Raw genomic sequence first — 12,522 nt, forward strand, 5'->3', positions numbered from 1 at the left:
CAGTACATTATGTAGCAATTCTACTTACTCCTAGATATTTACCTAGGAAAGTGAATATATATACTCTATCCATATATGTGTATAAAATCTACAAAAATAATTTTACATGAAAATTCAAGAAGTTTTATACATAATGACCACAAAATATTCTCAACAGACTGTACTATATCATAAAAAGAAATTAATTATTCATAAATCAAGAATTAATATTAAAAGTAGTGTATGCTAACTAAAATAAGCCCAAAACAATAAAGAAAAATCACATACTGTATAGTTTCACTTATATGAAATTTTTGAATAAAAAAAATTAATGATAATTGTCAAGGTTGCACTGTATATGTGGAAGGGATTCAATACAAGATGGTACGGGATGACTTTTCTGGGGTAGTGGAAATAGTTTATATCTTGATTGTAGTGACATATGAGTACAGAGCACACATTTATCTAAGAACTAATCAAATGATTTTCTCAAATTGATGAATTTTACTGCATGTAAAATATATTTAAGTTAACATGATTATAAGTTTCTAGAAACTTATGATTGTGAAATAGAACTCACAAAGTTACAAAATGCATCAAAATAATTGGTTTTGGAAAATGTACAGCCATAAATATAGCATTAGAAAACATAATGAATGACTTCAACATTCATCTAAAGGAATGTTTAAAATAACTGTGGAATAAATCAAAAAAGTGTAGTGAAGGAGATTTTTAAAATTTTAAAACAAGTATAATGAAGGAGATATCAAAACATCTAAAAACTAAGACAGGCATACTTGGCAAGATGAATCAGGTTTTGGGGAATGAGGGTACTGAGGCTCATTAGTTTAGTATTTTTATTAACCTAATAAATAATTAAACAAAAGCTTGCTGAGCAGTGACAATGGTATGCCTAACAAACCAGTGTTTACTACTAATCTAAATCTGTACATCTGAAGAAAAACAATTTTGGAAAACCTCACTACTTTTTCTTAAACTAAAATAACATGAATAGTGCAATATTTCTTTATATGTGTGTTTTTTATATGTGTGTCTTTTAAGATAACATTAAGTCTTTGAATTTGCTATCTAAACTTTCCAAAGTTTTAAATTTTAACAAATATTACAACTAGTAATTCTACTACATGTTAACATTGTTTCATTAGAGGTTTTGAAACAGGAAGAAGAAAAATCAGGTTGTGTGTATGTAAGCAGCATGATATATTTATGTCCAGAAAAATGTATATATAAGTGTGCCAGTGTACATATACTTATCTATGTGTACATATCTTAGTGAGATATATTCTATACTAATATTGCATATAGTAGTATATATTCTATATATCTTCATTGCTCGTTATATTAATAGAAACCAAATTGTTTGACCTTGCTGATACAAACATTTATTTCCTTCACTGTAAAAAAACAGTGGGAATTAGGGAATTTTTACAGTTTAGGAAAATAGGTTAAGTATGAAATGAAACCATTGCAGACATCCCTGCTAACCATTTATCTGTTGAATGTATGTGATTACAAAAACCAGCAACACGACTCATTGACTTCTTCACTATTTTGAGCAATGTAGTTAGTTCTTTATTTATCAACAGACATTCATTTCCAGTTTCATAAAATATTTTATAGGAGCCATAATCTAAAAACCCATAAGTTTATAGGCTTCATAACTTACTGCTTTTCAGGTAGTTCTATGTACAATAATATTGTAAATAAATCTGCAGAACTTTATCCATACTTACAACTACAAAACCTATCCTCACTTTTCTATGATAGTAAGTTTCCTCTTTTACCTAGCTTTGTTTTACGAAAGCATTGTATGTACTTTTTACTGAAAGTCATTTTGAGTGTTAACATATTATGATTGTAAAGTCATTGATCATTGCAGATGAGATATAATACAACAGTGCAGAAACAAATCTACTAACAAATCTTAAAATATGCTCAAGAATAGTCTAATTTTCTTGCTCACTTATCAGCTCAGAAAGTTAATCTTGATGTTCAGTAATCATTTCTTTAATAATTATGAACCCAAATTCATGCATCTATACTCACACTGAACTGTAGATCCTCATTACCATTCACAGCCAAAGAGGGGAACACTGCCCCATTCATATTGCGTCCAGGATATGGCACAGGGAAGTTCTGCCTCATTCCATTGATTAAATCTCAGGAGAGGTACTTACAGGTAACTACAATTACCTGGAAATTGTAGTCAAATTCTACACCTAGGGGAAAACAAACAAACAAACAAACAAACAAGATTTCAGTAAATGGATAGCAGTTTTGGATGCAACAATTGTTTTTGTACTTTGTTTTAACATCTCAATGATGTTAAGTGAAAAACTGGAGTTCCTCTGGTGGAACTTATAAAAATGTATAGCATTTTTATAAGAAGAAGATGAACTAAAAATAATTATACTTGGGCTCTGGATACCAATCTCTACTTTTAACAAAGGTGTAAACAAGCAACCCATTAAGCCTCTGTGAGACTCCATTTTGAGGAGTTTTGTAACTGGAACATTTTAAGATTATTTACAAAGTGCTATTATAATATTTATGAATTTTTGAGGAATTGAGTAGGATTTCAGTGTACAAAATACCAGCAAATTGAAAAAAGATGAAGAACACTTTCTGAAATGAATACTAAGATTCATATGGAAAATTTTTATTACATACCAGAGATCATCTGTTCCCTTCGTAGAAATTAAAGTGAAAATCAGTGGTAACTATACTGCATGCAAATTATTTTAGTTACAATTGTTTGAAATTATATAATTTCAATTGACATATGGTTGTACATGTTTACAGGATATATTGTGGTGTTTTGATATGTTTATACAATGCATAATAATCAAGTCAGGCTAATTAACATTTGCAATTCTTTAGACATATAGTTTTTCTTTGTATTTTGAACTTTTGTCCTTTAATTCTTTATAAAACATAATAATTTGTTGTAAACTACCATCATCCCACGCTATGTAGAACACTAGAAATTGTTCTTCCTAACTTCATTTTAATGCCCATTATGCAACCCATTATCCAACAATTTCTAACTTCTTTTGCTTGCCCTTCTTTGTGTCTATTTCCATTATTGCATTCTTTATTTGTATGAAATTAACACTTTAGCTTCTGAATATATGTAAAGACCCATGGAACCTGGCCTGTGTCTTTTCACTTAATGTAATATCCTCCAGGTCAATGTAAATATTTACATACTGTTGGGTTATATCTAGATGTGTCCCCCCTCCAAAGCCTCCTGTGCATATAGGTGGAGTTTTTGGGAGGTGATTGGATCATGGGGTGTCACATATTTATAGCTGAATATATGTTAGAAGGCAAAGTCTGATTGGAGGAGATGGGTCACTGGATAAGTGGCCTGGAAGGGTCTGTCTGTCTCCCTTTCTTCTCCCTGAACTATGCTCACTGCTTTATATCACCATGCCATAAGCTATTCCTCCTCTTCCAGGTTCACCTACCATGGAGTGGCCGATGATGGACTTTAACCTCTGCAAACTGTGAGCTAAAATAAAACTCTCCTCCCTTAACTTGTGGGTATCAGGTATTTTGTGCCAGCAATGAGAAATTACTATGGCACACACATAAGTGAGAACACATGGTGTTTATCTTTCTGTGTCAGTTTATTACTTAATACAATGTCTCCCAGCTCCATCTAAATCATTATACATTTTAAAATCGTTGAACGCTGATGGCACTATTTCTGACACAAATTGGGACTCAACAAATACATGTTGAATTAATAAATATGTGACTTGAATGAATTAAAATTAAAATTAGGTATCATGGTCTGACTTCACCTTAAAACAACAATAAAACATCAGCTCCACGGTTAAATGAAAACAAAAATATTGGAAAGGCTTTTACAAAACAATGCTTAAAATGCAATGCTTTCTGAATTCTTTCTTCATTGAATATTTTAAATAAAATTCAGGTAGGTCTAATTATTAAACCGCGTCTAACAAAATTCTAAAATGTATACTTCAGTGAATAGGACCAATAAATGCATAGATATTATGTATCTATGAAATGAAAACATCACCTTTTTCCACAATATATTACATACCACAATTGGTATTTTTGGAGGAATTACATAACAAAAAGAACCAGAGAAGAAAATGGAATATGTAAACATCAAACCTATGTTTATTCATTAGCTTAAATGTGAAAATTTAATAGCAATAGAATGATATATAAATTAGAAGACCGAGATTCTGAAACAGGGAGATTTCTGACCTCTAATGGGTAACTAACTCATTGCTATTCTTAAACGTAACCATAGTCCTCATTCCATTTTTAAAAGTAACTTTCTTTTCTCCAGTGCTTACGGGACAGAAAACTTTACTTACATAAATGCAGCCAACTTTCTCTAGAATTTTATATAATTAATTATTGTATTATTCGTTTTTTGTAATAACCTAGATACTTTTCTTCCATTATATTTTATAATTTTATACATCATAAAGTCAACAGATATAACCTATTCACATTGTCATTGGCCCCTGTATGCAGTCTAGTTATCCAACAAATATTCATCAGCATTTACCGTGGGTCAAGCACAGGTCCAGTTCTGAGAATATACCTTAGAGGAAGACACACAGTTCCTGTCTTCATATGGTATGTAAACTTCAACACTAAAAACTCAAAGAAACATTGCACTGCATAAAATAAGTAAATACCTGTATATTCAGCAATTACACAAAATGTAAAGCATTCAAAATTTAGAATTAATATAAAGAAGGGTTTAGTTTTCTTTAAAGACAAATAAAGTGCAGTCATAAAAACTTAAGTTATAATTCCTGGCTTTTCAGTTTTCAAAAGTGTATAAAAATGCTACAAAAATACAGATATGAAAATAGAAACAAGCTACTTAGGATGATAGTGTGCATGCATTCATTTATTCTTTCTGTAAATATTATCAAGTTTCTGTAAACAAAGAAAAATGTAAGATACTGGTCAAGGGCCCTGCCATGGCAGATGTTCTGTGATGGTTCCTGAGTTCAAGTAAGAGTAATCATCAGTATTTCAGATAAAGATCGACGTAAAATGCAAAGGCAGAACCACAAAATGACTTTTTGTCAGATCTTCAAAACAGTTGAGCAGAAAAGAGGAAAGATTACTAAAAGTGTTAGAGTGATAGAAGTTTGATAGCTGTGTACATGTGTAGTATTGTAAAAATGACCTATAATCAGATTTGCATCATGGAAAATTATTCTGGTGGTAATTAGTTGGTAACCTAGAAATGACTCAGTATTGCCACAAGAGGGGCCAAGTACATGGCTTTTTACGCACAAATACGTTCAGGTACATTGATAGGTAACACTAAAGCATAAATAAAGAGATAATGTAGTATTGATCTGGAAGATAAATGATGAGGTTTGAAACTGAAGGGAAATAAAGGACCTGAGAGTCAGGAGTGTATCCAGAGGAACTTTAGGAGGACTTGATTAATGGTCAAGAACTTAGGGCCAAGTGGATGTATGGTATGAGGGACAGGATTATTCTCAAGTTTCTACCTGGAAATCCAAGAACAGAACTGACTAAGCGGCATGATCCAGGGAAAAGATGGTTTGAATCAGGGCTCCAACATTTTATAACTTGGATAGGAATCTCCTGGGTGTTTTATTAGCCATGTGCCTGAGGTGGAGTAGGGGAGATTTGATGTTCATTAGTGAAATCCTCCAAGAAGAGTAATTTTATAATAACTTTCAATGCTTGAAGAACACATCTAGACAAAGTATATGACTAATGGCTTGGTTGCTACACTGTCCAGTACAGTAGCTAGTAGCTACAGGTGGCTGTTTAAATTTAAATTCTTAAAATTCAACTTTTCAGTCACTTTAATCTTATTTTAAGTTTTATTTGTTACAACCCTCCTTACACATAGAAAGATAAGGGCAGTACTGAGTTCTTTCGGGGTCTTCAAGGAGAAGATTGGTAAGAGATGTTTGGGGAAAGAGTAACCTGGATCTTTGAGAGTGGATCTTGAGCATGGGCATTTTTCATATGAATCCTCACCAAAAATCTCTCTAGAGAAAAGAAGCATGATGCAGGGCATCAGTTCACTTAGCATTCGTGTTTCTTTCAACCGTCTTCCAGCTACTTGGCTGTTCAGTGGATGATGAAATCGGAGTACTCTTTTGGCAGTAAGAAACCATATTTATCTACTCCATATCACAGCCCTCCTCTTAATTAGTGCTAAAGTGCTGCTTCTAAAACCCAACTTTCCAGTCACCTTTGACCTCCCAGTGTAGCACGTGCCACAGGCAGTGCAACCGAATACCTGATGCTAAGGGTCTGACATTTTGTTTCCACTTTGGAAAAAACAAGGATAGTACAGACTTAAATTTATTTATTTTTATTTATTTATTTATTTATTTATTTATTTGTTTTTGTTACCAGGGATCAAGCTCCCGACCACACGCTTGCAAGGCAGGTGCTTATGCCACTGAGCTAAATCCCTGGCCCTTAAATTTATTTTCTGTTTATCATTTTATGCTGCCACAAATATTCCTGGACTTGCTAAATGCTTTATGTACTAATCTCATATGAAGATACCATTGGTGGGACCAAGGAAATCCTGTTAAGAGAAAATGTATAATTCAGTACTATAATTTAGTTACCCAATTGCCACAAGGCAGCTGGTGTTATAGAATAATGAGACTGTTACTAAAAATTAATTATCTTAGTGCCAATTGATTATAAGATTTGGGTGTTGTCCCAATTAAAAAAATGTAGTAGATTATCTGTATGTAGATTGTCTTTCTCTCATAGTCAGAATTCATGTGCCAGGCTCCTTAGCATAAGCTTTGACAAAGTGCTTGCCCTTAAAAAAATTTGCCTTCAATCTACTTGATTTTTCTTAATGCAGTTTAATGTCAGCCAACCAAAACAAATATTGGTCATTTGTGACTCCCTGTAGGCCACTGAATAAGGAGTTTCAAATAGGTTATTAGAAGGTTGTCTTACATGATGGATTTGTTCTAAGAAAACTGAGTTACAACCCCTTCAGCTTAGGAATTCTCCCTTCTCCTCTATGTAGTACATTTCGTACTTAACTACCTGAATGTATTTATTTATTAGTGTTTCCTTGTTTATTGTACATGCTTATACATAGTTCAAGGTGAGATATTTATCTCTTTTTTCACCAATGTGTCTCAGTGTACACAAATCCTTTGATCATGTTTTCTTTTTTAATTATTATATATGGAGTTGAAGAGAACTATATATAGGAACAGAGTCTCCTCTAATGTCACCTAATAAATTAAAAGGGTGATGGAAGAGCATTACAATCCAACGTCAGTTGGACCACCACAGACACAAGTCACGCAAGACTATGCCTGGTCATCCTTTATATATATATATATATATATATATATGGTTCATTTTAGTGGGAAAGGTAGCAATAATTTGCACATAGAATTCAAAAGCCATAAATATCAAGTATGACAGCTTGAGAAAAGGGACCTTGACTTCGGAAACAGATGACCAGTGTCTCTGCCTTCATTTTTTTTCTTCGAATTTTCTTCCACTTGCACTTATAAGTCATTTTTATTGCGGTAATAAGGAAATAAAGCTACACTCCAGAGTCTTGATTCCACAACAGACTAGAATAGATGAAGAAATTTTGGACTATTTTCCTTTTGGATCAAACTGAATAGATTTGTAGATAGGGAATCAATTATTCTAGAATACTGTTTTTAAGCAAATTGTGTAGAAGTAGAATATAATTGGAAATCAGGCAGTCAGTGGAGTAACTAAACGGCTGAAAATTTGAAGTATAATCAACACTAAGGTTCCCAGTAAAAGGTATGTACTCCATTTACACACTGTGAAACCTGAGATCAGTTGCACCTAATGGTACCCAAAAATGTGTGCAAGTATGTACTGTTCAGTCTCAGGTGCTGTAACCACATTGAATGATGTAAGTAAGACACTGGGACTACTTAAATTAGCTATAATTACATCTGGGGACCGAAGTGTCCTCGCTTTTTATTTTATTGAGTGTGTATATAATTCTTTTCATGTGCCAGGTCATGTAGTACTAAGTAGCACGGTCAGTCTTTAAACTCAGACAGTCTGGGTCCCGAGTCCATTTTCTTAACTGACAAGTATGTTGTTTCTCTACACTATCAACTCTAAAGGACCATACCCGCGCTTTCTCAGTTTTATACTTCTAGACCTGTACAACTACCATTCAAATAGCCTATGAAAAACTCAGAACCAAGAAATCTAAAGGAAACATGTATGTGCATATATTTTTATCTGAAAAGCAACTGAGATTCACTCAGCAAATTTAAGTAGGATGACTTGATCCAGTTGTATTGAGTCAAATACTCTTATATTCTATTTCAAATTTTATAATAGAAACAGTAGAATAATGGTATTAAAGTTAGAATATATGTAAAATGCCTTCAAATTCCTGATTCCTTGAGTCATGAATCACAGAGACTTTTAAATATTAAAAATACACAATATAGTGATAGTGTGTTTTTGTACGAATGCTAATCTCAAATAAATCCCGATTCAAATACAACAATCTAATTTGTAGAAACTGGTTTCTATAATGCTATGATAAAAGAAATACATTCTAAAAGTCCCACAGAACTAATTTCCTTTTCATTATTGATTTTTAAATGTTTTCTGAAATACTGATTAAACATTTAGAATTCAAATTCAAAAGTAACAAAAGAAGCTTTGAAAAACAACTTTTTCTGCAATTGAACATATATGTGTGTATATATATATATGTATGTATATACACACACACACAAACAACTAACAGTTACATGTTAAACTTTCTTGGAGGTTGAAGATGGCAACTATCAGGCACTGATTGGGTTGAAAGATTGGCTTCGTCTGGATATTACTTTTGGCAGAAGAGATACTGAGCGTAGCTGATTCAGAAAGTAGTCGCCCCAAATTTAGATATCCCCCATCTGACCTACACATCAAAATGAGTTAACAATGTCTATTTGGAATTCAGTAACAGATACCTAAAATGTAGGAGTTAAAATGAGTTTTATATTTGTGTACTCCGGTAAGTAAACATGAGAGTCAGATTTGTATTGCTTGTTTTGGAAGTTTTATTGTTCTCATTAATATCATCCTGTGTTGAAATGTTTGCTATGAGACCATTATAAGGGCAAAAATATAACAGTGAAAATATGTGTTACTTTTGAACTAAAGTTATTGTCAATTGTACGATTTCTTTATCTCCTTTAAGAAAAGAGAATATGATTTACAATATTATTATTCATTTATCTAAAAGAACAGGAAGATCTAAACATAAGTTTCAATATCACAGTTAGATGGTTTCTTGCAGTGAGCTCAGTAATCCATGATAATTTGATAAAACTGACATTTGACTGAAACTGTGCCAAGGAAACAAAACAAATTTTCAATGGAAAACAAATAAATAATCTCCAAGGATATTGAAATACAAGCAAAATTTAAGAGTTTCTGGCTGAGGATAATTGTTTTTACATACTTTTTTTCTGCTAGACTTTCAGCAAGCCCATACTTCATAATATCTCCTATATCCCTTTCTTTTTTCCCAATATACTTGGTTATTTTTCTTGAAAACTCCCCAGTGGCTGCAGACATTTTTTTAACAGGTGATTTTTCAATGAAATGTCATTTTGGCTTTGTGAGTATCCTTAGTGGCATGTACCAAATGACTCATTTCATTTGTGACCAGAGCCAAATTCAAATTTAATTTTCCAGAGGAGACAAGTTAATGTATAACCTATTGTGCCACCTGGCATCCTCAATTAAATTTCCTGAACTGTTCTCACAGAGAATGAAATCAGGTATATTGTTTTGTAAGGGCATTTCCTAGTATCAGCTGTGACTTCAATCACTTTTATGATCATATAATTAACCTATTTATTATAATAAATAAGTAATAAATAGTGAAATTCTAATTTTGCAAGTGACAACAGGGTTGTTTGGTTCTATGGAACTGCAGTGCTGTATGCTCTAAACAATACAGAAACTTTAAAATGTCTCATTGGAAATTCCACTATAAATCATATATCTGGACAACATCTTCATGGCTATTACAATTGGTGAAATGTTAATTGGAGGAAAATGAAAACCCAAACAAATTCAATCTCAATGATTCAAAAAGTATATTCTTTCTACTATATAATGGTGTTTGGTTGACTTTTTTTTTTGGAAAATCTATACAACATGGAGTTAAGTATATAAAAAAGAGACTGTTCCAAAATGGCATTGAGACATAAAGTACTAGTAATGTTATACACATAGATTTTTAAAACATGAGGAGAGACTCCTATACAGTAATCTAATCTATTGAGGCCATGTGCTGTCCAAAGTGGCTAGCACATCACTGAACACTGTGATTTTTTTCCAATATAATATATAGTTAATAATATACTAATTTACAATCTAGTAGAACCTTGCTGATTTTTGTCAAAATAGTCACTTTTTCTATGTATGTTTGCCTAAAATCAAACTGGTCACTTCAATTAGTTAATAACCCATTTACTATTGATCATATTAAAATTAATTATGAAATTATGAATGAAATAATATCTTCTTCATTTCTGTTTCAGAAGCAGTTACTCATTTCCTTTTAATTGGAGGTTAAGATTATGACCTTGAATGAGAAAAATATTCAAATGCCTCTTCTTTGCTAGATAACCTTGAGAAGTACAATGACCTCATGTCAACACTCATATACAGATGAAAAAAAATCAATAAATACAAAAACTTCAAATAATATCTACTATATCCTAATATCATCACCTAGAAAACATTTAAAATGAAAAAAAAGTAACACAATACCCCATAAGGAATCACAAACAAGTATATTCAGCTCACTGAGAGTTTCAAAGTATGGCTCAGATAGTGACATAATTGTTTGGTGATTTATAAATCATGTATTTGAAAAGAAACTTTAGCTTTATGTTTACCAACAAAATTATCATCTATTTATTAAAAAGTGTGATTAACATCTATGGCAATGACTCTAATAGGCTAATCTCTTTGTGCCAAACTGTTTCAGTGCCATGCCTATGTGTTTTTACACTTAAAAGACAATACAAAATCGCCTGTGGAATCCCCGTAGACAGAACCCAGTTCTGTTCAGCAATATGTAACCCACAAAGGGTTCCTGACAGTCAGAGGGCAGAGCGGAGTTTGCCTTAGCTTAAAAGTTTACATAATCACATACAGCCAACCTTCCTGCAAAATTTCCCACATTCAGCACTGTAGCCATTTGATCATAATGCAATAGGACAAATGTCAGGAAAAATATTCCTATAAAGTGAAACAAATTGTGTTCTTTAACCCAGAAATGACTATAGACATTACTTTCATAAAAGTGTATTTTTAGTGTTCTCTGTACAGAGGACACTGAATAACGATTAGGGAGTGGTGTTTTGAATTAAGGACAGAATTAAACCTTACTTATATGACTCATATAGTACAAACTGTTAATTTTCCTCTTTATGAACAGTAGAAACCTAACACTGCCACAAAGCATTTAAACCTTATAAATTATTTTTTGACTAAAACAGAAAATTGAAATGAATTTAGGGTATGACTTCTTGAGAAAAATTTATACAACACACATATCTAGGTTCTATAGATACAAGTATCAATGTGATATATATGTAGATATGGATATGGATCTAGGATCTAGATCTTTCCATCATGAATATGTTCTATATTTAGGGATATTTCAAGAAAATAAGAAGTTGTATTATAGAATATCATGCACAATTAAGATTTTGTGCTACTCATTAAATCATGTATTTAGTAAAATGCTAAGTGTCTTCTGTTTAGTAAGTATCATTTTTTCCCAAATATGAAAGACTCTGTTAGGGAAGACAAGGACAGAATGACCAACTAGATAAAACCATGCACAGAGTATTCTAGATTAAGCCCTTGTAGAAGCCTGAATAAGAGTAACCTTTCTTGCTTAGATAATGAATAAACTGAATAGCAAAATGAAAGCTAAGAATACAAAGAGCCAAAATATCTCCTGTTTTGATATAAAGTTTAAGGAGGTAATATAATGGGAAAATCAAAATTACGTTGTCAACTGGACCTACAGAAATAAACCAGTTCATGGAATGGGCAGCTCCGTACTGGGCCAACCATCCTTACAGCTGAATTTGACCCCGAGTAAGAAAGAGAAAATATATCCCCAAGCTCAGAGGTAAGGGAACAACGGTGGCTTATCCTTCCAACAATGTAAATCAGTACTTTTATACAATAATGAGATATAGTAATTAATACTGAAAACAAGAATAAATAACTTATAAAGAGAAAATAAAACATTTTACTAAATTTTGTTTATATAAAGATTTAAATCTACTCATAAATTATAGCAATGATGTTTGCTTGTAACCAATGCATTATTTTGGCTTTTATTTATATCTTAATGATGGCAACTAAGGTCTTGGTTACGATTCTCCTATATTAACTTAGTGGAAGCCATCCAATAGCAATCTACTAGATTTTTTAAATTAGCATGATGGA

This window comes from Cavia porcellus, unplaced genomic scaffold (assembly GCF_034190915.1).
Source record: "Cavia porcellus strain 051 isolate PalLab524CR breed Dunkin Hartley unplaced genomic scaffold, mCavPor4.1 scaffold_8, whole genome shotgun sequence".
Classification (NCBI taxonomy): domain Eukaryota; kingdom Metazoa; phylum Chordata; class Mammalia; order Rodentia; family Caviidae; genus Cavia; species Cavia porcellus.